This window comes from Sarcophilus harrisii, chromosome 2, assembly GCF_902635505.1.
Source record: "Sarcophilus harrisii chromosome 2, mSarHar1.11, whole genome shotgun sequence".
NCBI classification, from domain to species: domain Eukaryota; kingdom Metazoa; phylum Chordata; class Mammalia; order Dasyuromorphia; family Dasyuridae; genus Sarcophilus; species Sarcophilus harrisii.
Window position 1 is genome coordinate 208,580,283 of NC_045427.1, and position 26,070 is coordinate 208,606,352.

General features: G+C 37.4%; 1 long non-coding RNA gene across 1 annotated transcript in view; it reads right to left on the reverse strand.

The window, feature by feature from the left end:
• The window catches only part of LOC116421494, a 55,813-nt gene extending 35,935 nt beyond the window's left edge, over positions 1-19,878 (reverse strand). The window contains exon 1 of the long non-coding RNA XR_004231868.1: positions 18,896-19,878. This is a non-coding gene — a long non-coding RNA (uncharacterized LOC116421494). The remainder of the gene's footprint in view (positions 1-18,895) is intronic.
• Positions 19,879-26,070: the final 6,192 nt, after the last annotated feature.

The window sequence follows — 26,070 nt, forward strand, 5'->3', positions numbered from 1 at the left end:
TCTAGATTTTCGGGTCTGTAAATTCCTTTACAGGGGACTCTGTGCCACCAGAAAAGGAATCCTCAGAACTCCCTCCCCTTACACCACCACTAGACCTTATTTAACTCCCTGACCACCAGAAATCCTAATTTCATTTGGGTGCCCCAAATCTAAACCTCATCACAATCACCTCATATTACTAATGATTAAAGTTTTTGCTCAGATTTTTCTCGCCCAACATGGTTTGTAAAGCAATGTGTATTAAAAATAAATTTACTAGAAAGATAACCCCCCCCCCCACAAACAAACAAAAATGAGTAAAGTAAGCCTAGAGTCATATAGGTAGAGAGCATGTGAAGTGGAACAAGGGGATCTAATTTAACTACTGTATTTTTATTCTTTTTTTTTTCTTTTTGGAGAAAAACAAGTAAAAGCAAACATAGTTCTCCTTTGCTGTGGGGCTCACTGATAACATTCAATAAACATCTTTGGGGAGATACAGAAGATGGAAAGTAACATAGATCCTGCTCTAATTGAGCTAACAATCTAAAGTAGTTGGGATGGGGATAAGCAAGATATGACATGAATACAAATAAAATTAATTCAGGCTGTTATACAATGGATGCAAAAGAGAGATGCAGATAGAATTTCCATCTCTTGAAAAATTAGATAAGAAATCCCTTACAGCTTAGGGTGGTGTATAGGGGAAAGTGTGTGTGTGTATGTGTGTGTGTGTGTGGGGGGGTGTGTGTGGGTGTGTGTGGGTGTGTGGGTGGGTGGGTATGGGTGTGTAGGGATGGTTCAGGGAAGATTTCGTGGAGGAAGAAGCATCTCCTCCTAATAAATATGGGCATTATAGGAATAAAAGCAATTTAGTGGGCCTGGATGGAAAACAAGTATATTTCAGGCATAGTAGACCTGAAGCTAGAGAAAACAGGACTTTACTGCAAAAGATCTATCAGTCTTGTTCACCTGGAATGTAGAATGCAAGAAAACGAGGTAAGAAAAGATAAGACAGGAAAAATGGGTTGGTTGTAGCCAGACTTAAGGAAGGCCTTAAATGTTAAGTCATAAAGTTTTCATTTCATTCTGTGAAGAGTAGAGACACATTAAGCAGGGGAGTCATGTAGTAAGTTGTATGGCACTTTACTTTTTTGATGAAGATACTATTTGTAAAGTGCTTAGCATAGTAGCTGATATAATAGGTGCTTGTTTCCTTCCCCTTCCCTTTAATCTGTACTTTCTTTCAAAGCTCAGCTCAAGAACTACTTTACCTGTGGGCCTCTCCTGAACTCCCTAGGTGTTAGCACCCCTCCTGGAAATTATCTGTATAATAGCTAGCATTTATATAATAGTTTAAGATTTGCAAAGCACATTACAATAGTACCTAGTGGTCCTTACACTAATTCCAAGAGGTAGGTATTGCTACTGTCTCCATTGTACAGATGAGAAAACCGAGGCAAACAGAAGTTGAGAGCATTGCCCAGAGTTACACAGCTATTAAGTACCTGAGTGCATTTGATCTCAGATCTTCCTGACCCGGTGTATGGTGCTCTATCCATCACTACTTATTTGGTTGTTATTATTGAGTACCTTGAATCTATTACTTGGCATATGAAATGGAGATCTGAATTGGAGTCAGGAAGGTCTGGATTAGAATCTTGCCTCAAACAATAGCTATATGACTCTGGGCAAGTTTACTTTTCTCACCTATAAAATGGGATAATAGTAAGACATCTCAAGGGTTATAAGGATCAAAGGAGATAGTATATCTAAAACACTTTGTAAAGCTTACAACTTTTACAAAGCTTATGTAAATGCAAATTATTACTATTCATATTATTCCTCTTTACCTGTCCCCTTGTGAACACCATCTTTAGATGGGCATCAACAGTTTCCCTGGCCTGATCTCTCCAAATGTTGAAATGAGGCTCTAACTTGAGCTCCTCTGTCTCATTGGGGTCATTGGGCATGGCTCCATCCTATGGATATGGAAAGCCAGGTCTGGAAGAGACTTTGGAAACTATTTCATTCAACTTTCTCCTTTTAGGGAAAAGAAAAGTCAGACCCAGAAAAAAAAAAGCCATCATGGCTTCATCCAGAATAGGTCAGTGGGTCATAGATCTCAAGGGACTCCTCCCTGTCACTAAGACATTTAGTTTAATTTTTCCTCATTTTTCAGAAGAAGAAATTGGGATGCAGGGACAGTAAGTGATCAGCCCATAGAAGTAGCTATAAATGGGCATCTGGCGGTGCCATAGTGCACAAAGTGGTGGACTGGAGTCAGTAAGATTCATAATCCTAAATTCAAATCTCAGACTGTTATTGCTGTTTGTCCTTTGTTCTCGGAGGGGACAATGACATTGGGGAGGTAATACCATGACATGCAAGTGAATTGGACTTAAGTGAGGGAGGCTGGGAAAGGTCACCTGCCTCACTTTCCCCTCCAAAGCCATCTAGGTCCGGTGGCCAGATATAGATCAGGATGACTGAAGATGGGGGAGATGAATGCTAGAGGAAACCTTGGCACTTTTAAGCTAAGGTCTTCACCAGGTCTCAGTTTGACCCATTCAGTAATTAAAACTAGGTAGTAATTGAGGCAAAGGATCTCTTCTTTCACTTAGTCCAAAAAAAAAATCTACTTTCTACTGAACGATCCTGGGCAAATGACCTAACTGTTTGCCTCAGTGCCCATCTGTGATATGAACGAGAGAAGGAAATGCTCAATCACTCCAATATCTTTGCAAAGAAAACCCTGAATGGGGCATACAAAAAGTCAGACATGACTGAAAATGATAACAAAATATAAGTGCTCAGTGTTGGGGGTAGAATTTGAACTCAGGTCCTCTGGCTCCAGAACCAGTGCTTTTTCATACTATACCATGCTGGCTCTCAAAGAGACTTGCTAAGTGTTAAAAAGCAAGTTGATGAAAGGACCTAGACCAGAACCCAGGTTTCCCAATTCCAAATTCAGTTTTCTTTCTACTACACCTAGAATTCAAGGAAACTGAGGTACAAAGAAATAAAGCCATTTACCCAGAAGCACATAGTTAGGAACAGATGGTGCTAAAACATGAACCCAGAACTTTTCAGTTTTTTCTAACAAATACTTTTTTACTCTAGTTCTCATCCCTTGTTTATTTCCCCACCTAGTTTCCCTTATCCCCACTAAATGGGAAGAACAGTCTAGTTTGGACATCTAAACCATCTGTCAATTGTCTGTGTGTGGGGACAGCCCCAGGATGAGAATTTGGTAAAGGGCACTGCAGAGGCAGAAGGGGGGTGGGGAGAGAATTTAATAAAATGCCAGCATCTGTTCAGCTTTTTGCAAATCCTGAAATATCACCTTTTAATTGCTTAATTTTCTCCATTCGTACACTTTATTTAAACTAGCCCTGGGCTATCCAGGCTGGTTTACTTAGAGAACTTTTTACTTTTTAATAATAATACTTAGCATTTATATAGTGCTTTTCATGTTCAAAGTACTGTACAGACATTCACTAATTAATCTGAAAGCAAGCTGGCTCTCTGGGCAGGTTTTACCAAGTTCTCCGACTCCTAATTGTAAGTGGTATTTCTTCTTTGCTTTCCTCACCCCTCTCCCCTAATCCTACATATCCCCCCTCTTGTCTCTAACCTCCTTCTCTTCTCCTGCACTCAGAAGCTTTCTTAAGCATTTACTATGTATGAGGCACTGTGCTTAAGTGTTTTACAAATATTATAAACATTATCTAATTTAATCTTCTTAACAACTTGTAGGAGGTAGGTGTTATTATTACCCTTTTTTATAGTTGAGGAAACTGAGGCAGACAGAGGTTTAATGACTTGTCCAGTATCAAACAGCTAGTGTCTGAAGTCAGATTTGAAATGAGTCCGTCCTTACTCTGGAGGACTAAGTGGAGAACTAAGGCACTAACTCAGGCACTGGGACAAATAATTATATGTGTGCCCTTTATAGAGTCCGCTAGAACTCATACCCCGAGGGTCTGCTGGGCTTCTGATCATAGATGAGGCTTTTAGACTAGAGAATCCCCAGGAAAATAATCAAGGGGCATACAATAATAGAATTAACTGGACACTAAGTGTTTTCAAATGAGGTAGTGCCCTCCAATGCCCCCAATGTGATTGTAATCTTATTTTCTTTAAAAAGAAGACAACATGATATGATGGAAAGAGACTCTGGGGATTCTGGTGGAACACAGCTAGGGAGAGAGACAGCTGGAGTGGAATCCAGAATTTTTAGCCTCTGAAGTTCCTCTGAGCTTTACTATTGCTCCTTTTTCTTCATCTAGCTTTCAAAGATAGGATTTAGAAAGAGAAGGCTTAGTTTCAAGCCTCCATTCTATAACTATAGGGATTTGGAAAAATCTGGGGATTTGGAGACAAAAGATCTGGGGCTGATTCCCAGTTTTGCCACTTATTAGCTCTGGCTTTGAGACAATCCTTTTCCTTCTCTGAGTCTCAATTTCTTCATCTGTTTAAAAAAAAAGAAAAGAAAAGAAAAGAGAGAGAGAGAGAGAGAGAGAGAGAGAGAGAGAGAGAGAGAGGGTTTTACTTCAAGTATAAAATGAGATCATTTCTAAGATCCTTCCCTACTGTAAAATTCTATAAGACAAGGTGGATAATGAACAATAACAGTAATAATAACCAACAACAACAGTAGCTCACATTTATTTTTAGTAGTTTTACTTGAAGGATCAATGATTCTATTTGTCAGTGCGCCTTCCAGAACATTCAAGGCAGTATGGGGCAGTGTAAAGACAGCTGGATATAAATTCAGAGAACCTGCATTCAAATACTGATTCTGACATTATCTGTGAGATCATAAGCAAGTCATTTGCTGAGCCTTGATTTCCTTATCTGTAGAATGAGGTGATTGAATTAGATAAAATCCATGATATCCCTTTCATTTATATATCTATGATTCTGTGGTCTAAGACACCTTCAGATTTGATTCCAAAGCATTTTTCCCTCTCTGGATTTCAGTTTCTTCACTGTATTTACAGGCAGATATCCTGGGTTCAAGTTCTGACTCTTGCTACTTAGTCCCAAAATGATCTCAAGCAAATAATTTTACCTCTCTGGCTTTAATTTATCCTTCAGTAGAAAGAAGGGGTTAGACTACTTGCTCAGACATCTCTGATATCTCTTCCACCTTTAAATCTATGAAATGTATAATTTATCACACTAGGATATTGGTAGGAAATTGCTTCATCCACTAGAATGGAAATAAATTCTGCTATTTTTTCTTAAGCTTTACTGGAGAAGGCATGCTTTTTGTTTTTTAATAAACAAAATGCAGGTTCTTATTTTATGAAATATTCTTCCAATGTAATTGTGGAGTGTTCTTCTAATGTAATTGTGAAGTGTTCTTCCAATGTAACTGCAAGCTATGAGTCATGGAATGCTACAGTTTACAAAGTTGAAGATATCCCAAAAGAAAATGGAATGGGCTGGAAGGAGGCAAGCAAGCTACACATTACAAATGAGGAATTACACAGGAGAAGTGGTATCAAGTTGTATCATCAGAGAAAGATCAAGAAGGAAATAAAAGGATGGATGAGTCATGTAGCAAGAGGGAAGGATGACTTGGGAATAGCTTACAGCATTGGTGGTAGCTGTAAAATATTAAGGAAAAGTCAGTGTGACCCTAGCACACTGGCTGGACCCATTGAGGGCATGGACAAGAGTGAATGGAAGAAGCAGGTGTAGATGGGTTAAGAGTTATAGTACCAATATGTACATGAACAGACTTCTACATCTGTTAATATGCCGGAGCAAATGCTTATAGTTTTCAAATTCTTCCCAGATGAGAAAAAAATTTTGGTTTTCCTTTCATCTTTAATTTATATCTCTTCCTAGGGCAAGATGTAATAGCTAGTTTCTGCTAACGTGGCCAGGGAGCATTCCAAACAATTGATAGTTAAAAGAGAATGAAATCAACCTTGTGGCAAGGTGATATGGAAAGAAGTCTTAGTAGAAGCACTTGAATTTGAAACCTGGCTCTGTCCATTACTATTCAGTTTCTTCATCTATAAAATAAAATGATCAGACTACGTAACTTCTAAAATCTTCTAAAAATTCTTGATCTTGAATACAGAGAGGCTTGGAGAGACTTTCATGAACTGATGCTAAGTGAAATGAGCAGAACTAGGAGATCATTATATACTTCAACAATGATACTGTATGAGGATGGCATTCTGATGGAAGTGGATTTCTTTGACAAAGAGAAGATCTAATTCAGTTCCAATTGATCAATGATGGACAGAAGCAGCTACATCCAGAGAAGGAACACTGGGAAATGAGCATAAACTGTTTGCATTTTTGTTTTTCTTCCCAGATTATTTTTTACCTTCTGAATCTAATTCTCCCTGTGCAACAAGAGAACTGTTTGGTTCTGTACACATATATTGTATCTAGGCTATACTGTAACATAATTAACATGTATAAGACTGCTTACCGTCTAGAGGAGGGGGTGGAGGGAGGGAAGGGAAAAGTCAGAACAGAAGTGAGTGCAAGGGATAATGTTGTAAAAAATTACCCAGGCATATGTTCTGTCAATAAAAAGCTGTTTAAAAAATTCTTGATCTTGTGATATGATGGTCATAGCTCAAGTTCCCTAAGAGTGCAGCCAATCAGTAAATAGACATTTATTAAGAACTTACTATATGACAAGTGTGATGCTAGATGCTGGGAATACAAAGAAAGGAAACATCTAGTCCCTATCTCAAGGAACTCAAGCCCTAATGGGGAGAGATGAGATGCAAACAATAGATAAAGATAGTATAAATGGAATGTAATCTTATAGGATCTAAGAATCTAATCATCTAAGGGGAAGGCACAGGCAGTGGGGAAAGACCAGGAAAGGCAGAAAGCAGAAATTGAGCTGATGTAAGCCAGGAGACAGAGGTGAGAAGGGAGAACATTTCAGATATGAGGAAAAGGGGGAAAAACGTAGGATAGAGAGATAGAGTATTGTGTAGAAATAACAATAAAGAGACCAATGTTGGTGAATCAATGAATCATAGAATAGAAGATTGGAAAGGACAAGGGAATGCCTTATTTTACTTTTGATTTTCATATTTATATTTTGAGTTCAAATTCTCTCCCTTTCTCTAGTTCCTCCCTAATCCATTGAGAAGCCAAACAATGTCCATTATATATGTAAAGTCATATATTTCCATGTTAGCCATGTTGCCCCCTCAAAAAAATCAAGCAAAATTAAGTGAAAATAGTACGCTTCAATCATGTACTCAGAGTTCAACAGTTCTCTCTATGGAGGACAGATAGCATTTTTCTTTAAGAGACCTTTGGGATTGTTGTGGATCATTGTATTGATTGGAGTAGCTTTTTCATAGTTGATAATTGCTAAAATATCACTATTACTGTGTTCATCCAGGACCATCTCTAGTTGTCTTGATTATTATCTTGCCATTGAACCCAGATGGTTCTGAAGGGAAACAATACTGATAACCCTGCACAGCTTTCCCTTACTCAGATCCAATTCACATGCATGTCATGGCATCACTTCTCTGATGTTATAGTCCTCTTAGAGAATGAAAGATAAACAACAATAGCTACTGTTTACGATGTTCTCCTAGTTCTACTTACTTCCCTTTGCATCAGTTCATCTAAGTCTTCTGAGTTTTTTTCTGAAACCATTCCATTTTTCTTATTCCGCAATCGTATTTCGTCACAGTGATATACCACAGCTTGCTCTGCCAGTGCCCAACTGATGGACATCTCCTCAGTCTCCAATTATTTACCTTCACCAAAAAGGGCTGCTACACAAATTTTTGTCTTAAGGAAACACTTTTAAAAACAAACAGATTTCATATTAGATCCTGAAGGTAATTGGAAATCACTAGAATTTGTGAGTCAGGAGATGATAAGTGCCATATTTATACTTTCAGAAAGATTCTTGGAGTGGAAGATGGCCTCAAATGAGGAGGTATTTGAAACAGGGAGAAGATTTAGGCAAATAATTAAACCTCTCTGGACCTCACAGAAGTCCAGTAGTTTGTATGGGATGAAAGATGTCTAGACTAGGAAAGATGTCTGGACTGTGAATGGAGAAAAAGGGTAGCCATATATCCAACTCTTCATGACCATATTTGTTTTGATTTGTTTTGTTTCTTGAAATATACTGGAGTGTCTTGCCATTTCCTTCTCCAGCTCATTTCACAGATGAGGAAACTGAGGCAAACAGGATTAAGTGACTTGTCCAGGATCACACAGCTAGTATGTATCAGAGGATATATTTGAACTCAAGAAGATGAATCTTCCTGACTCCATATCTGTCATTCTATGCACTGCACCACCTGCCTGCCCACCCTTTATTAGTTCTACAATTTCTGTAAAATAGGTATAATATTTACAGATCCAAACCTGAGACTTGGATGGTCAGTGGCTTGTCCAGACTCACATAATAAGCAGTAATACTTCATGAGGGTATGGGGATTGGGCCTGGAAATTCATCAGTGCAAGGAGGGCCAGTGAGGAACATCCTCTATGAATTCGAATCAATACTCTTTCTATAATTTATAGACTTAGAGAGATTAAATGACCTGCCCAGAGTCATTTAGCAGGGATGTGACAAAGGCAGAATTTGAATTCAGATCAGCTCTCTATCTACCACACCATGCTTCCCTATTACAAAAATAATAAGGAAAACAATTGTAATATAGCACTTTATGGCTTAAAGGACATTGAGATGGACCATAAAGAAGTAATCACTCACATTTTACAGAGTGAAAAAATTAAAGATTAGAAAGCAAAGTGATCTATCCTTCTTACAGAAGTAGGAAGAAAGGCTGGGTAGAATTTTGAAGCCAGATCTCCTGCATCCAAAGTCCACTATAGAATGGTCCACAATTCTTTCTACCCACTGGAGAATTTCTGGGCTTCACTGTTGGCCCAGTTATAGGATATTAGTAGAGCCCATTCTTCCCAGAATATTCCATAGATCAGAGATCCCTGAACAGACAAATTCTGTCAATCACTTAAGAAAGAGAGAAAGCTCCTAGTTCTTATAAACTTGATGTCACAGTTATGGGTTCCCTGCTCCAGGTTCTCATCCTTCCTTGTCTAAAATCCTATTCTCAGATCTTGTTTTCCCCCCAAATAACTTTGCTAAGCCAAATGAGAGCACCACTAAGACCTTGACTTGGTGTAAATTGCTGTTGGTCCTGCCACGTTCCATCCCTTTGGAGATGTGACATTTTGTATGTACCTTCTTTCTTTTTTTTTTTAATAGCTTTTTATTTACAGGTTATATATATGGGTAACTTTACAGCATTGACAATTGCCAAATCTCTTCCAATTTTTCCCCTCCTTCCCCCTCCCCTCTCCCCCAGATGGCAGGATGACCAGTAGATGTTAAATATGTTAAAATATAAATTAGATACATAATAAGTATTGTATGTACCTTCTGATAACAGTATCCACAATCCCCTTCAGTGGATAGCCCAAGAATATATAAGACTTCCTTTGTCTCTATCCCACCAAGATACAGTCATAACAAATTATAGAACTCCCAACCGAGCTGAATTATGTCCTAAATGACCCACCCAGAATCCAGGTTCAGCCGATTACTGGTCAAGGAGAAAAATAATGGCTTCCTTTTGGATAATGCACTAACAAACAGTCTTTCAATCAGTTGTTGGCCTTGAGCTCCAGAAGGATATTTTTTTCCTAGATAATCTCAAGGATTGTCTGAGTTCTTGGCCCAGATTTCAATGTACCTTAAACTATAATCTCTATAAATTACCTAACAGCTTTGGCCTAGTGATTTCTCATTAATCACTACCTACTTCTACAATGGGTAAGGCCATGAGCAAGGAAAATTATTCCCATGACAGAAAACTCAGAATTCTGATTCTGATATCCAGCAAATCTGTAAAGACCTCTTTAAAGACATAACAAACAACACAGAGTCTTGGTTATCAGATAGGGCCAGGGCTTATTCTTTCCAGAGAGACTCGAAATGAGACCCATTTGTTTGGGGATCCTATGAACTTAGTAAAGGATGAATTCACAAGCTGAAAACCACTCATACTTCTGACAACTCTGATTATATGGAGCCTCTGTATTAAGGGAATACTTCAAATCTGTCTTTTCAGAATCCAATCTGGCAGCTATGTACTTCTAGTGGCTGATCCAAAGGAACTCAGGCAATGAGGCAGTATCTGGTCCCACTTGATTCTTTTAGAATATTGGTTAAAAGAAGGATTCTTGTGGGCAAATACGCTATTGTTAAGCTTGGTTTCCCAACTGGACCACACAATGGGAGAGTGGGGGGAAAGGCTATCTAGAAAGGGCCCAGAGTGAGAGTCATCCCTTTCCATTTCTTGCCTCTAAAGTTTGGGCTATTATTTCTTCACCAATAGATATCAAGTGTCTTAATTATTGATCTATCAGATCTATATTAGTTCTATATTTGAAAGACATTTGTTTATTCCACAAAGAACACAAAAATATCCGTTTAGTAGGAACCATGGTAATTTGGGTACCACTTACACACAAAGTTGGAAAAATACCAATTTAACCAAAAAGAGACTGAATTCTTGGGAGTACCTTGTATGCTATAATGAGTTGAGAATGAACCTTAGAAAATGGAGACCATCCCAACATAAATAGGCCCTATGATCATGATGGGTCTATGGTGCATTATTTTTAGAGGTGGTTCACTGGACATGATCATCACTCTATTGTGGATTGATAACTGCTTCTTCCACAAATGCCTTTTTCCTGTTTTTCCAGTCTTTTTACACCTTACCTTTTTTATATACTCTGCACTTGGACAGTACTGGCTTCCTTACTATTCTCACAGGACACTATATTTCCCAAAACCAATTATTATTTTTACCATATAGTCCCAAAGGTTGGAAAGTTCTCTCTTTTCCTTCTACCTTCTAACTTCTTTCAAGTCTCAGCTAAAGTTACACCTTCTATAAAGAAGCTTTTTCTGATCTCCCTAAATGTTAACACCTTCTCTCTGAGATTATCCTCAGCATTTCCTGTATCTTATTTGCACATGGCTATTTATAGGTTGTTCCTATCATTAGGATCCGAGCTCCTTGAAAGCTTAGCATAATGTTTAGCACATAGTAGGAACTTAATAAATGTTTGAATGTTCAATAAATGAATGAATGGATGATTCTGGCTTAGAATCCATGAGCCTGTGTTCCTCTAATAGGGGATAAACCTTTTGAATTAAATTAAAATCAGCCTATTTCTTCTCTACACTTTCTTTACCAGTGCAGAACGATAGTTTTCAAAAAGGGATAAAGCACAATTAAGACAGCTTTGGAAGCATGATTCTACAATCCCCAAGAAGTCCAGGATTTACTGGTGACCCAGACAAGTCACTACAATCTTAAGCACCTTCATCTAAGACACAGGAAGATTTGTTAACATATTGCATGGTAACACAACTCAGTCTGAAGTCTTATATGCAGACCTGAATTTGTGAGCTTTGATATGGAGCAGCAATCCCTCAGCCCAACCTGCCAAAGTTAAGAGAGAGGAGAATTTAGTAGTCACTATGGCAGGATAACTCCTCTTTGACATATTTGTCCACCCTGTATGAAATCCAACCTTCTCTTTCTGATGGACTCTTCAATATGTGTTTCCACTCCTGGGTACAGACAGATGGAAGGGCTTTAATTCTTTCAGAATTAGTCCATAGTTTATCATGGGAAGGTAGGGAAAAAACTACCTTTGGTGGTCCGGGATTATAGGAAGTACACTATTAACTTCTGGTTACATGTGGTCAGCATCTGGGTCAAGGACCTGATAGGAAAATTTAAAGTGCTGCTATTACACTGGTCTTTGGTAGCTCTGGGCTTTACTACCAACCTGTACAGTTCCATTGCCAGGATACCATGAGGGTGGTGGTGAATATTTTGATGAAAATAATTTATTTCCTTCCTTTTGTGCATTTCTATGCACAAAGTTACTATGGAAGAAGAGTTACTGCTCCTCCTGGAAATGTTCCAGCTTTATGATCTACCTGATCACTTTACCTCCCTTTGTAGATCACTGCTCCTTATTTCTAGTCCATATTTTCCTACACTCTGCCTTCTAAGATCCTTCTTGCCAGTGTGTGACATGTCTCCAATAATGGCCAAATGAGAAAGAGGAAGGAAGAAAGGAAACAAATATTTATTAAGTACTTAGTATGTACCAAGGACTGTGTTAAATATTGGGAAGAGAAATCCAAGTAAAGAAAATGATAGTTCCTGCCTGTAAGGAGATTGCATTTAATAAGAGCAAGATTTTGAAGTTCAGAAGACAGAAACAGGGTTGGGACGGAGATGAAGGTAAACTGGAACTCTAAGGAGGTTTTAGGAGGAACTCACCAATGCAAAAAGAAGATGAGCCTTACAGAGGGATATTTCATGTTGGGAAGCCATGGGAATGATTGGAAGTTCTATCCAAGAGGCCTTGGTTGCTGAAGGAACATCCAGGATGAGACAGCCAGGTTTTGAAGTTCCGAAGCAGGAATAGGATTGGGAGGAGAATCATTTTTGTTCTGGGGCACAAAATGCTATCAGGTAAATTGTCCTTCATTAAAAGACACTATTTCCTCAAAGCGTTTCCCACTTCCACCCAGAATATATCATTTTTATCAACTACCGATTCTACCAATTTATTTTCATCCTTCATACTTCTAAGAACCATTTCATTAGGCTACTATTGCCTAGAAGAGTTGGAAGCTATCCTGGAGGACTTGGACTAACTTAAAGCCTCTCAAGACCATAAATAAATGTGTGGTCAATGGTCATAAAACCCTGATGAATCCTTGAAGGTCAGTATCTAAGTTTGCCTATGAACCTGGAAACTCCAGACTAGATGACTTTTTAGAAATGGGCTAATGAGAATGCTGTGCTTTCCCCAAAAATACTGATGATGATGGTAGCCTTTTGACTAAAGTCCACTAAGACTATAAAGAGCTAGTATTATATTCATCACTGTTCTAGAAAACCCATAAATTCCTAGGTTTCCACCCCTGATTCTTCAACTTCTTCTATCAGTAATGATAAGTAAGAAGAATTCATAGAATCTCAAAGTTGGAAGGGACCTCAAAGGCCATCTAAAAAACCCATACTTGAACAAGAATTCTTTCTACAACACCCAAGAAATTGTTATTCATTCTTTGCTCTAAAAACTCTAATGAAGAAAAAATATCTGGCAAGGTTGCCTATTTCATTTTCAGATAGATCTAATGTTAGTAAGATTTTCCGTGTACCAAAGCAATATATTATTCTTTGTAACTTGTACCCATGGCTCCTAGTTCTGTCCCTGGAATCAAGAAGAATAAGAATAATATCTGTTCTTCACTTGAAGTTAGCTATCCCATCCCCTGTGAGTCACTTTTAGGCTAAACAACTCCAGGTCTTTCAGCCAAATCTTAACTTCATGGTCAAGGAAGTATTATTCTTGGATGCCTTGGGGACATTTCCTATTTTGAGAAAGTTATGGGCTACATTATGGTGTATGAAAGTTAGCCAAGAACTCTATGCTCTTTACCTGTTGTGTGATCTTTCACCTTTTACACAAAACAGATCCGAAGGTTTAGGGGCACTTTCTAGGGGAAGGAGGTATCCTAGCCTTATCAAACAATAAGTTATAGATGGGAGAGGAAGGGAGATGTCCATACACAGAGCCTGGACTATGCAAATTCATCAGACTAATCATGATAGAGTTTCAGATTTAGTTCCTATGGCTGATCTTGTCTGGTGTCTGATCTTCTTCCTAGTTTCTCATTAATAATTGTTAGATCTTCCTTGTCTGAAATTTTGTGCTCAGCTTTCCCAGTTTCCCCCATTCTAGATCTGAGACCTAGCATCTAAACAAATTATTCATGCTCTCTTAGTTCTACCACCTGAAGCACAGTTCTCCCTCCTCAAAACAGGGAGCTGTGAGTATCAGAACTCCAGAAAGATTCTTGATGTTGTTTTAAGGAGGAAAGAAATATGTTTGACATTAATAAGTGGGAGTGGTAAATAAGTATATTTGCAAGCCATGTTAAGACACAGTTTTTTGGTATTCAAATCACTTAACCCTGTTTGCCTCAGTCCCTCATCTTTAAAATGGTCTAAAGAAGAAAATGGCAAACCATTCCAGTACCTTTGCCAAGAAACCCCCGAAAGAGAATGAAAAGTCAGTCACAACTAAAACAATTCAACAACGATGATATTTTTACACTTTTTGGAAGACTTTTTTGGAATCAGGTGGCTCAGTCCCCAAGAAGTATCAACTATCATTTAGGGAAGGTCATTTAAACCATCCTGAGTCATATTGCTAAGTCTTTTTTTCCCTTAAGGTCCAAACCTTCAACAAGTTTTCAGGGAGGTGAGCCTATTTGCTTCTGACTCATTTCCACTCCTTAATCTTAGTTTTATAAATGAAAGGTCAATAAACCTACTACATTTTTCAGTCTCTCTTTGTTGGTATTAAAAATCCAATAGAAAATCCTACACCATCCTTCTCTTCCCTCAACTAAAGAACACTACAAACAAATTTGATTTAAAAATCAGAGCTCATGCTCTATAAAGAGAGGAATACTGAAGAAACTTTTAAAATAATCAACTAGCTTTCCTCACTCCTACCTAAGACATAACCTGGTGGGGTAGAGTTAACTTGGTGGGTTATAGGTGACATATTGCAGAAGGACATATATTAAAAAAGATAATTTGGAAGAGGTTAAAAGAATGAAATTATCCCTTCAGAGAAGAGGACAAAGACATATAGAAATAGGAAATGAAAAGAATGATGGAATAAAAATGGAGAGGAAAACAGAAGGAATGAGATCACAAATTCAAAATTGGAAAAGAACTTCAGAAAAGAGTTCACCTCCCTCATTTAAAGATAAAGAAACCAAGGAACTGAAGGATTGAAAACCTTACCTAAGGTCATACAACTATTGAGGATCTGAAACAGGACTTGAACCCAGGTCTTCTGGAAGCAATTAGACTGCATAGTAGATAGTATGCTAGGCTGAAGCAGGGAGGCAATTTCAAATCCTGCCTCACTCCTTTTATAGCTTGATTTCCTTATTTATAAGATGGGGCTAATTATGGCTCTACTTAAATCCAGCATTACAGTACTCTAATGAGGACTAAATGAGCTAACACATGTAGAGCATTTTGCAAACCTTAAAACATCTTATAAATGGCAGTTATTCTTTTTCTTGACTCTCAATCTCCTGGGGGCCCCATCTATTATACCATCCTACCTCTCAGTGGAAAGAAGAGGGCAGTTCTAAAATAAGAATAATTCCTATTTTTGTAACCCTCCAAGTTTTACAAAGTACTTCCCTCACAAAAACTCAGGGAGGTGGACAAGGGCAAGAACTGCAATCCTTCAGGATAGAGAGACAGGCCCTGGACTCGGGGACAGGAAACACAGGTTAGAGCTCTGCTATGTGACCTTGGGCAAACCAGTTGTCGTGTCTTAGTCCTGATCTTCTATAAAACTCGAGGGTAAAACGAAGTGACCCGTAAGGTGCTTCCTTGCTCTGATGTTCTATGACGTTGGAAGCGGAAAGTTAGAGGATATTCCCTACCCCTCTCCCCTTTCCTTCTTTCTCCTGTTTTTATGTGTTATTGTCTTCCCCTGACAACAACAACAATAAAGATATGAGGAGGAAGGAAAGAGGCTGACTGACTCCCACTGGGGCTGGGCTGCTGGGCCTGCAGACGGTTGAAGCCCTGAAGGGAAGGGAGGAGATTCTTAGTTTTCCAGTCTAAGCACTGACTAATGGGACTTTCATGTGGAGGGCCATGGCAGACACCATGCCTCGTGTGCCATGGGAAACTGGAATCCGGCTTTTCCATTCAGTTTATAGACCTAGCCTTAAGAGTCAACAGTCATATCTACTAGCCAATTAACTTAGTTTTAATAGTATGTTACAATTGCATAGGCCATTAGGCTTCTCAGAACACTTTCACACGGAAAGATGGTATAGTAGAAAGAGCACTGGCCTGGGGGTCAGAAGTATTGGTCCTGAGTTTTGCCTCTGTCACTAATATGACTTTGAGCCAATCACTGATCCTTTATTGATTGGCAATTCATTCAGCAAACTCTAATTAAGCATCTACTATGTTTGAGAAATTATGTTAGGTGCCTTGGGGTACAAAGATAGCACTGAGATTTCCTTGGTTGAAAATTGTGTAGGATGGAGTGAATGGTCTCTAATATTCCATCTATGTTTAATGTTATGTCTCCTTCCTACAGTTATCTCCTACATTTTGTGTTCTAAAGTTCTTTCCAGCCCAGACATCTTCTGACTTTGATTGGCTCATAAGACAGTTTCCTGGGTGCCCAACCACCGTTTGGCTTCCTTCAACCAAAATTTCTATTCTTCTCAAAGACCCAAGTGAGTAATACAAAAAATAGTATCGGAGGAAATGAGAAAAGTCATGAACCTATGAAGGGTCATCATTTGTTAATTAAGCAAGATCTTATTCCTTCCCTACATCTATTGAAATATGACAATGTTGACTTATCTGCAATAAAGATATAAAGGATGAAAATACTCTTGTGAAATTCATATACAATTTTATTTACTCTAGGTCATTACTGACATTAGCAAAGACAGAATGACTTATTCAAAATAATTGTATAACATGGATAATAGAAGCAAAAATAGAATTTTATTAAGGCCACCTTACCAAAGTTTGTTCCCTTCCCTAGCACGCAATGATCATCACTTTAGCTCCAAGGTGGCCACAAAGTGACTTTGACAAGTACCTTTTTAATCTCTCTCACCTTATCTCCTTTTCTGTAAAATGAAAAGGTTGGACCAATCTACTTGAGATAAGTTATCTTTAGTGTCTCTTCTACATTTGAAACTATATCTTCTAAGTCCCTTTACAGCGCTCCTATTTCCTCCAGCTCTGGCTTTCCAAGTCCCAAGAGCTCTTTCAGTTCTAACATTCTGTGCTCTATGTCCTAAGGTCTCTTCTGGTTCTAAAGTGTTATGAATCTGTATATAAAGCCTTCCTATACATTATACAAATTTTCCCTTCTAGATGAGCAAACATCCTTCAATGTTTCCTTTTTCCAGATCTGTTTCTCCTTGCTTTGCTACTTACATTAAATTAAATAATTTGACAGATTTGAATTTATTCCTGATGTCAAAGAGAATCCACTTCTTTCAATATGATCTGTAGCACCCTAGAAGCAGTAGAACTTCAGAGCCGTCAGATCAGTGATGGGACCTAGCATCTGCTCTTCTTCAGAGTTTGTCAGAAGGGGCAGTTTTCAATAGGATCTATTGTCAAGAAGGTCCTGCAAAAGACAGTTCCTTCACCTCTGCATCTTGGCTTGCTTGGCTTCCTTCAAAAGTCATTTAAAATCTATTCTATAGGAGGTCTTCTATCTCTTCTGTCCCTCAGTGCCTTCCCTCTGAAATTGGTTTCATTCTTCTCTGTGTGTATCTTGTATGCACTTATTCATTTACATACATGATGTATGCACTATTCATTTACAGTATGTAATCAGAATATGAACTATCATCAAGGCAAGCCTGAAACATAAAATAAATACTTAATAAATTCTTATTGATTACCTGATCCTAAAGAACTCTCTTACTGTTCTACCTCTGTGCCTGAAATTTCCACTGAAAGAAAATTCATAGGATCATAGATTTAGAGCAATAAGGAACCCGAGAGGCAATCAAGTCTAGCCCCTTCATTTTACAGATAAGGAAACAGAGACACAAATTAAATGATTTGCTTTGGGTCACACAGTAAGTATCTAAGGCAGGATTTAAACGTTCTTCTTTCTGCTTCCAAATCTAGTATCTTATTCATTAGACTTTGATGGTCTTTTCAAAGTCTAGGATCTAATTACAGAGAAGGGGCAATTAATTAGTAAGTGTTTAATTAACTATAAAAATACAGCCACTCTAGGAAGTTGAGGAACAAACAAGTCCCTAAGGTAAATGAGAAAGGGAGTAGGACTATAAGAAGAACAATGATTGATCACATCCTTGTATAATCTTTCAGTGTCTTTTCACACATAACTAGAACCCAAGGAGATATCTATCACCTGGGCAATGGCTGAACTGAAATGCTATATGAATAGGATAGATTACTATTATTCAATACGAAATGAGGAAAGAGATAGTTGGAGAAAAGTGGGAAGACTTGTATGAACTAAATCAGTGGGAAGTATACAGAACCAGAACAATTTTAAAAATAACAACGTTGCAAAATTGAACAATTTCAAAAGATTTAAGAAATCTCGTCAATGCAATCAACCATGATTCCAGAGGATGAATGATGAAGCATGTTACTCATCTTCTGACAAAGAGATGATGGATTCACTAGGCAGTATGAGACAATCATTTTGAATATAGGAATTTATTTTGCTTGACTATGCATATTTTCTATAAGGGTATTGTTTTTCTTTTTCTTATTTTGGGGAGAGATTTAAGGAGAAAAAAAACAATGCTTGATAATAGAAACATGATATCAATAAAAATCTTTTTTTAAATCATTTCAGTCAGTTTACAAAAAGCAGACTTGAAAAGAAATCCAGATCCACTGAGTTGGAGAAGAGAACCTGAGGGAAATCATATGGAGCTGGGAGTACAGAAGGTGAGGCAGAGGCAGTCATAGCAAGGAGGCGGGCCATGGTCAGGATTATGGCAAGAGAGGAAAAGAGATACAAAGTCATTGCCTTGAAGTTTGTGGCCTAAATGTACACATCTAGTTCTTGCCTTAATGCAAGCTAAGATAGTTTTTTCATGAAAAGGTATTACAACTCTCCTCAACACTTTATTGGCTCAAGAGACTAAGGATTCTGGCTCAAGTTCCAGTTGGCTGAGTACAAAACAATCACAAATAACTCAAGGCATGATCTGATTCTTGGAGGATCAAGATGGCAAGGAAGCTTTGCTCACCTGAATCAGCTTGGGGTATCTTCAGTGTATGTCCTTGATATGGCTAAATAAATTTCCTTCTGTTAACTGTTGAATGACATCTTTGTGGATATCTATCTCTTTGTGTTTTAATACCTGCTCTAAACTATCAACACATTGGCCTGAGTCAGACTCAGTCTAGAATAGAGGGTTTCAGCAATATAGCATCTGTCCTAATATTTCTGGTGTTCCACTGGGCCACACAACTTTTATTCCAGCAGTTAATCATTCACACATTGGAGGATCAACTACACCCTTGGTGGCCTTTAAGTAGAAAACTAAATAGCTAACAAGCATCTAGGAGAGAAATATCTGCCAGCTGAGAGTCCTGATTCTGGGTCCTCAGTTACCTTCATTATAAAGTAAGAATGATACTTGAACTACCACTTTACTAGGCTGCAGTGAGGAATAAGCTTTATTATATGATAAAATGGCTATCAAAATATGATGATCTTAATGGGAATATCTAGGGAGAATTCACTAATACAAAAGTCTCTAAAACATTCATTTTCCATCCTTAAAACAAAGAAAACGAAATCTCACTAGATCATAGTATCCCCCAAAGCATCTATCCTATAGTTTTTCTCCTTTTTTTCAGTTAAATGCATTGAAAAAAAAATGCCAATATTAGTTGTCTTCTTTTCTCTCCCCATTTTCTTCTAAATCTACTACAATCTCATTTACAACTACATCACTGAAACTACAACTTCCAAAGCCATAAATGATCTTTTAACTGCCACATCTGATGCCCTTTTCTCAATTCTCATCTTTCTTGACCTCTTAACAGCCTTTGGCTTAGTTGATCACCATTTCTTTCTAGTTACTCTCTTTTCTCTGGGTTTTAATGATAATTGTTTTCCTTGTACCTCATTCACTACTTCTCAGTCTCCTTTGCTCAGTTTTAATTAAGAAGACATCCCCTAACTGGTGGTGTACCCTCTAAACTTTGTCTTTTCTCTCTTTCTCCTTCCCTCTCTCTCTCTCTCTTTCTTCTCAAACCCCTCTCCAACACAGTAGAATTATCATCTCTATGATAATGAACCATAGTCTTCTAAATTCTAGTCTTGTATCACAAAGGACATTTCAATTTGAATCTTCTGTAGATATCTCAAACTTGATATGTCTAAAACAGAATATATTATCTCTTTCCCCCCTACTCCATAAACACTTCCATCTTCTGAAGTTATCTTTTTTTTTTGAAGACACCACCATTCTTCTAGTCACCCAGATTTCAAGACTCAATATCATCTTTGACTCCTAACTACAGATATCCAGTCAGGTTTCAAATCTTGTTTTAATTTGCACATCTCTTGCATCAGTCTTCTTCTTTCCATTCAGCTAACCACTATCCTAGTTCATGCTCTCATCACCTCTCTCCTGAAATTATTGTAAAAGTTACCTAATTGAGCACTCTGTCTCAAATTTCTCTTTTCTCCAATCCATCCTTTACATAGCTGTCAAATTAACATTTATTAAAAAACAAACAAAATAAAAACAAAAAGTAACAACCAACAACAAACAATATAAGCTCATCCTGTCACAATCCTACTCAGTAATCTTCAATGGAGAAAATATAAATGTTGGGCATTTGAAATCTTTTAAAACTTGACCCCAACCCATTTTTGCAGTTGTTGCACGCCATTCACATTCACACACATTGCGGTCCAGCAAAACCTTTCTACTTGTTGCTCCTCATATCTAGTACTCTGTCTTCCATTTTATGGATCTGTCCCCCACAACTGAAATGTATTCTCTTTCCTTACCTTTATTTCTCAGATATGCTAGTTTCTTTCAAAGTTTAACTCAGCTGCTATCTTTCACATGAGGCCTTCCTAATCCCCTGTGCTGCTAATGTCTCTTATATTTTGCATATATCTATTTCTTGTCAAGATCTAAGTCCTTCCAATTTGGAACTATACCCAAAAGGCTATAAAATTATGCATACCCTTTAACCCAGCAATATCATTAGTAGGAGTGTATCCCAAAGAGATAAGAGACAAGGGAAAAGGACCTATAGGTTTAAAAAATATTTATAGCAGCCCTTTTGTTGTGGCAAAGAATTTGAAGCTGAAGGAATGCCCAATAATTGGGGAATGGCTAAACAAATTGTTTATGATTGTGATGGAATACCATTGTGCTGTAAGAAATGATAAGGATGGTTTGAGAAAAAAACCTGGGAAGTCTTTTATGAAGTAATGCAAAGTGAAGTGAGTAGCATCAGGAGAATGTTGTTCACAGTAACAGTGATATTGTAAAGAGGATCAACTACAAAAATCTTGGCTACTCTGATTAAGACAATGATCCAAGATGATTCCAAAGGACCCAGGATAAAAAATGTTGTCTACCTCAAGAGGGAGAAATAATGAATTCCAAATGCAGATTGAAGCATTCTTTTAAAAAAAAAAAAAAAAAAAAAAAAAAACTTTGTTTTTTTTCTTTTTTGCCTGCTTTCTTTTATAACTTGGCTAATATGGAAATGTTTGGCATGACTTCATATGGAAAATCAATATCAAATTGCTTTGAATTCAACTCTGTTTTTTTTTTTCCTACTATAATATACTGCCTGCATATAAATTAGGAGAGCATCTCCATCAGCCTGTTGATATTCTTTAACAAGGGTGTTCAAAGAGAGTATCATCTCCCTGGAAAAGATGAGCAGTCCTCATCCTTTTAGCAGCTTATATTCCTAGAAAAGTTACTTTAAGTAAAAATGGTGTAAGCTGACTCTGTTTTGTTCAAGGTGACACAATCCAGAAAGCATTAAGGGATCGTTTTACAAGCCATTTAGGGAGAGTAACATACCAAAAGAAAGGGGTAAAAAACCACAAACACAATTAATACTCCCCAAAGGCAATCTATAGGACATCAGCAATTACTGAGCCATGTGCATACTTTCTAATCTCTATAAGACTAATCAACACATGTATAGAAGGCATCATTCATGAAAATCTAAGAAGAAAGTTAAAAAGTTTTCATAGATGACTTTCTATCACAGAACACATTGTAACTGTCACATAAATGACTTCTTTAAAAAAAAACAAAACAAAGAAAACAAGATTCCATTGTTCATTTGAACATATTTGAATATGACTTCATTGGCCCAGAGAACTCCCAGTAAGGAAAATCCTTCTATCAAAGACAATCATCAACCTTCTCTGCAATTTATAGCTTTGGAGGGTTGCTTTTGACACTGAGAGTTTAATGATTCATTTAAGATTGTAAAGTCAGCATGTATGAGACTTAAAGCTGGGTCATCTTGACTTCAGTGTCTGTTCACCATTCATTACACAGTCAGTTACAGAACTAACATCAAGAGTCAACAGTCACATTTGCTAGCCAGGTAACCCAGTTTTAATAGTGTGTTACAATTATTGTTTAAAAAATTATTGTATTGTTTAAAATAAAAATTATTTGGTAAAGCAAAATATAGCTTATATGCTCTGCTCCAACAAGGAGTCTCCCATGACTATGTTAAGATCATAAATAATGCTTTGATAGACAGATACAAACATGGAGATAACTGGTAAATAACCCTCTAATTATTAACATCATGAGGCACTAAATAAGGAGACATATCCTCATCAAAAGTGTTTACAAGTAATCATGGAGAATATCATCTGGAGAGTCCTAAAGAAGGAAATCCCTCTAGATGGTGATTTTCCTATAGAGACTTTCGTTTATGGAGGATTTGTGTTAATTCAACAAACGCAAGGACTCTCCAGCATCTCCTCAAAAGGGATTTTCATCCCAGTCATTCACAGAGGAAAGATTAAATGGAGGAAAACTGTATTCTGTTCAGATAATGATGTACAAATGAAATATTAAGTCCATTGAGTTAGTAGCAGAGGACATATATGTGGGATAGAAAATTAAAAATAGCAAATTCAATCCAGAATTAGACAGGAGGAAAACAGTGGTCAAAAATGTGTTTTGGTAATTTTGCAGCATTTTTAATGATCTCAAAATCTTCTCCAGCACAAAAGCCCAGATTTTCTCAATTAGGGAAGAGGAAATGAAGGAGAAAAGGTCCCTAGATTGTCCCATATCTTCTATTGGTTGTTAGTAATAATCATAATAAATTTGCATAGTCAAAATGTAGCTGGACTTGATGGAGATAAATTGAGATGATTTCTATCTTTTTTTATTCTTAGGGAAAGTGAATAATATGGTATTCAAAGTCTTTCAAACCCTACTTTTCTAGCCTTCCAATACATTACACTCTCTCATGTACTCTTTTAGCCTCCTGATTGTTCCTCAAATAAGACACTCCATCTCTTGATTCCATGCATTTTCACTGGCTATTCTCCATGCATAAAATGTTCTCTTTGCTCTTCTGCATCTCCCTGGTTTCCCTGGCTTTTTTCAAGTCCCAGAATTAATTCTTTCCTATTGTCTCTTAATTCTAGTACCTTTGCACATTTGGTTATTTTCTATTTATCCTGTCTGTAACTAGTTTGTATATAATTGTATTTATGGTCTCTCTCCCATTAGACTGTAAGCTCCTTGAGAGCAGGCCCTATCTTTTGTTTTTCTTTGTATCCCCAGCATTGAGTATAGTATTTGGCTAAGTCCTTAATAAATGCTCATTAATTGACTGTGGTTTGATTGTATTTCTTCTTTATTTATATTCTTTTAAGTGGAAGCTAAAACATCAATATACAGAAAAACTAAAAAGAATGTGAACAAAATGGGAAAGGAAAATATTCCAAGATAGCTATGGAATATGCTTCTAAATCAGAGGGGAGAAAAGGAAATGGAGAAAATTGTATAGAGATCGCCAAGTTTTAGTTTAAACAGAATACTACCTTAAGGCAAATGCAATATCTGAAAACATTGAGTTCTCACTTTATGGTTCCTTAAGAGTTTGTTGAATTTAATTATTGCAATAGCTTTTTAAAAGGTATTCCTACCTCCTCTTTCATGCTGTTAACCCAAGTGAGGTGACATAACAAATAGAAGAGCGAGGAGCACTTCATTTGAAAACTTCAATTCACAGCCTGTCTCAAATATGTAATGGCAATATGACCCTGAACAGGTCGCTTAACATGTGTAAAGCTGGAATGTTCCCATATATAAAACTGGAATGATGACAGTACATACTTCCCAGGGTTGTTGTGAGGATCTAATGAGATAATCATTGTAAAGCCACTTAGCAGGGAGAACGACACACAGTAAATGCTGTATTAATAATATTATTATTATATAACATAGGCAGAACACTTTACAAACCAAATCATGTTATATAATTAGTTACCCAATTTATACAACTGTTTAACTAATATTGTCCTTTGCCCAATTCCCAATTTCATATCCAGTATCATTAGACTTAGTCCTCTTTTCTTGACCTCATTACCGATGGCTCCCAGCTTCACATGTAATAATAGCTAGTATTTATATAAAGCTTTCAGGTTTGCAAAGCATTTTGCATCAATTATCCTTTTTGATCCTTACAACAACCCTGTTAGGTGCTATAATTATCCCTCTCTTATTCATGAGGCGATTTGAGTTGGCTTAGGGATTTATTTGGGTGACGATCTAAGGTAGAATTCAAACTCAAGTCTTCAATACTTCATGTCCAGCACTATAATCACTGACTGTGTCCATTGGCAAAGAATGCACTGCTGAAACAGGTTGTGGATTTTCTTGCCTACATTGTGTTGGAGGCCTCTGGATCAGAAAATGGGCTGGAGGAGTTTTCCCCATCCCAACATTCTACGATACCTCTATGCTTGCTGGATCTGCAGTCATTTTGATTGGGATGAATGAGACATAGAAGGACTGTAAGAACAAATCTTGTAGTGAGAAAGTGATGATTGAGATTTGTGATAGCAGAACTGACATTCAGACTTGGCCATCTCTGGCTTTTCCAAGATTATCTGACTGGGTGGTAAGAATGAACCATAGAGATCATCTAGTCAACCCAGAAGAGGAAACTTGAACAAGAAAGGTTTAAATGATTTGTTCAAAGTCACATAGCAGGGCCAAGACTCACCCAACTTGAGTTTTCTTTCCAACATCCTATGCTGCCTCTCAGAATGTCTACAACATCTCTCTTAAATATGGCTTATGGGGCTCTAAAACCAACCTACCTTTTGCCAAAACCTACTTGCTATTGAATAGCAACAATTAATAGTGGCACAATGGAAAAACATATAGAATCTGTAATTCAAAGACCTATATGTGAAACTGAGTTCTTGTCCCTTATTGGGCGAAATATTCCTCTTTGGTCTTCAGTTTTTTCATCTGTAAAATGAGGGGATAGGACTCAATGATCTCAAAGTTACAAGAGTAACTAAATCTGTGACCTTAAAGTCTGTCAAGTTAGAAGTATAAGTTTTATTATTTCCATTTAACAGGTGAAGAGGAAACATAAATAATTTGAATCAAGAAGACTTAGGCTGAAACCCTTCCTTTAACATCTACTGTCTGTGTAACTCTGTAGACTAGTCACTTAACCCAGACAACACTCTAAAAATAGTTCCTGACTTGTACTAATAAAGGAAGTTCCCTCACTATGACCTCCTTCTACTGATTAAATCATAGCTCTGGAACAAAAAAAATAAAAATTAAAAAATAATAAAAAATTTGGACACTGAACATCTAAGGGAAGTTAAATGACTAGTCCAAGGTCATAAAGCTCAGTCAGTGTTGGAGAAAAGATTTGACCCAGATCTTCTCACCCTCCATCCCAGGCTCTCAGAGTTTCCAAAGTACTTCATGAATCCTAAGTTTCTAGAGTAGTAAGACAAAACCCACAAAACCTCAAACATAACAAAAGTACTAACACTGTATATGTCATCCAGTGTTAAGAGTATCAATGAAAGGAAAAAACAGATGAGGTCATTTTCCTTCTAGGCCACAAGACCCATAGCAAAGAGTCTGGTCCCAGAGATCCTATAGGTATCCTTATATTTGTTGCCTCCCAGAAATGCTTGTCAGACAGCAGCCTTGAAGATCCCTGATCTGTATAGATCTGTTATGACAGACTGAAAGCAAGTCTCAACTTATACAAGCTGCTATTTTCTCAGGGAGCTTATCCTTTAAGCCTTAGATTGGTCTATAATTTTTAGTCTTCCCTTTCTACCTTTGGCAGAATGGTGCAGTGGAAAGAATGCTGGACTTTGAGTCAAAGGCCCAAGGTTCCAACCCTATTTTTG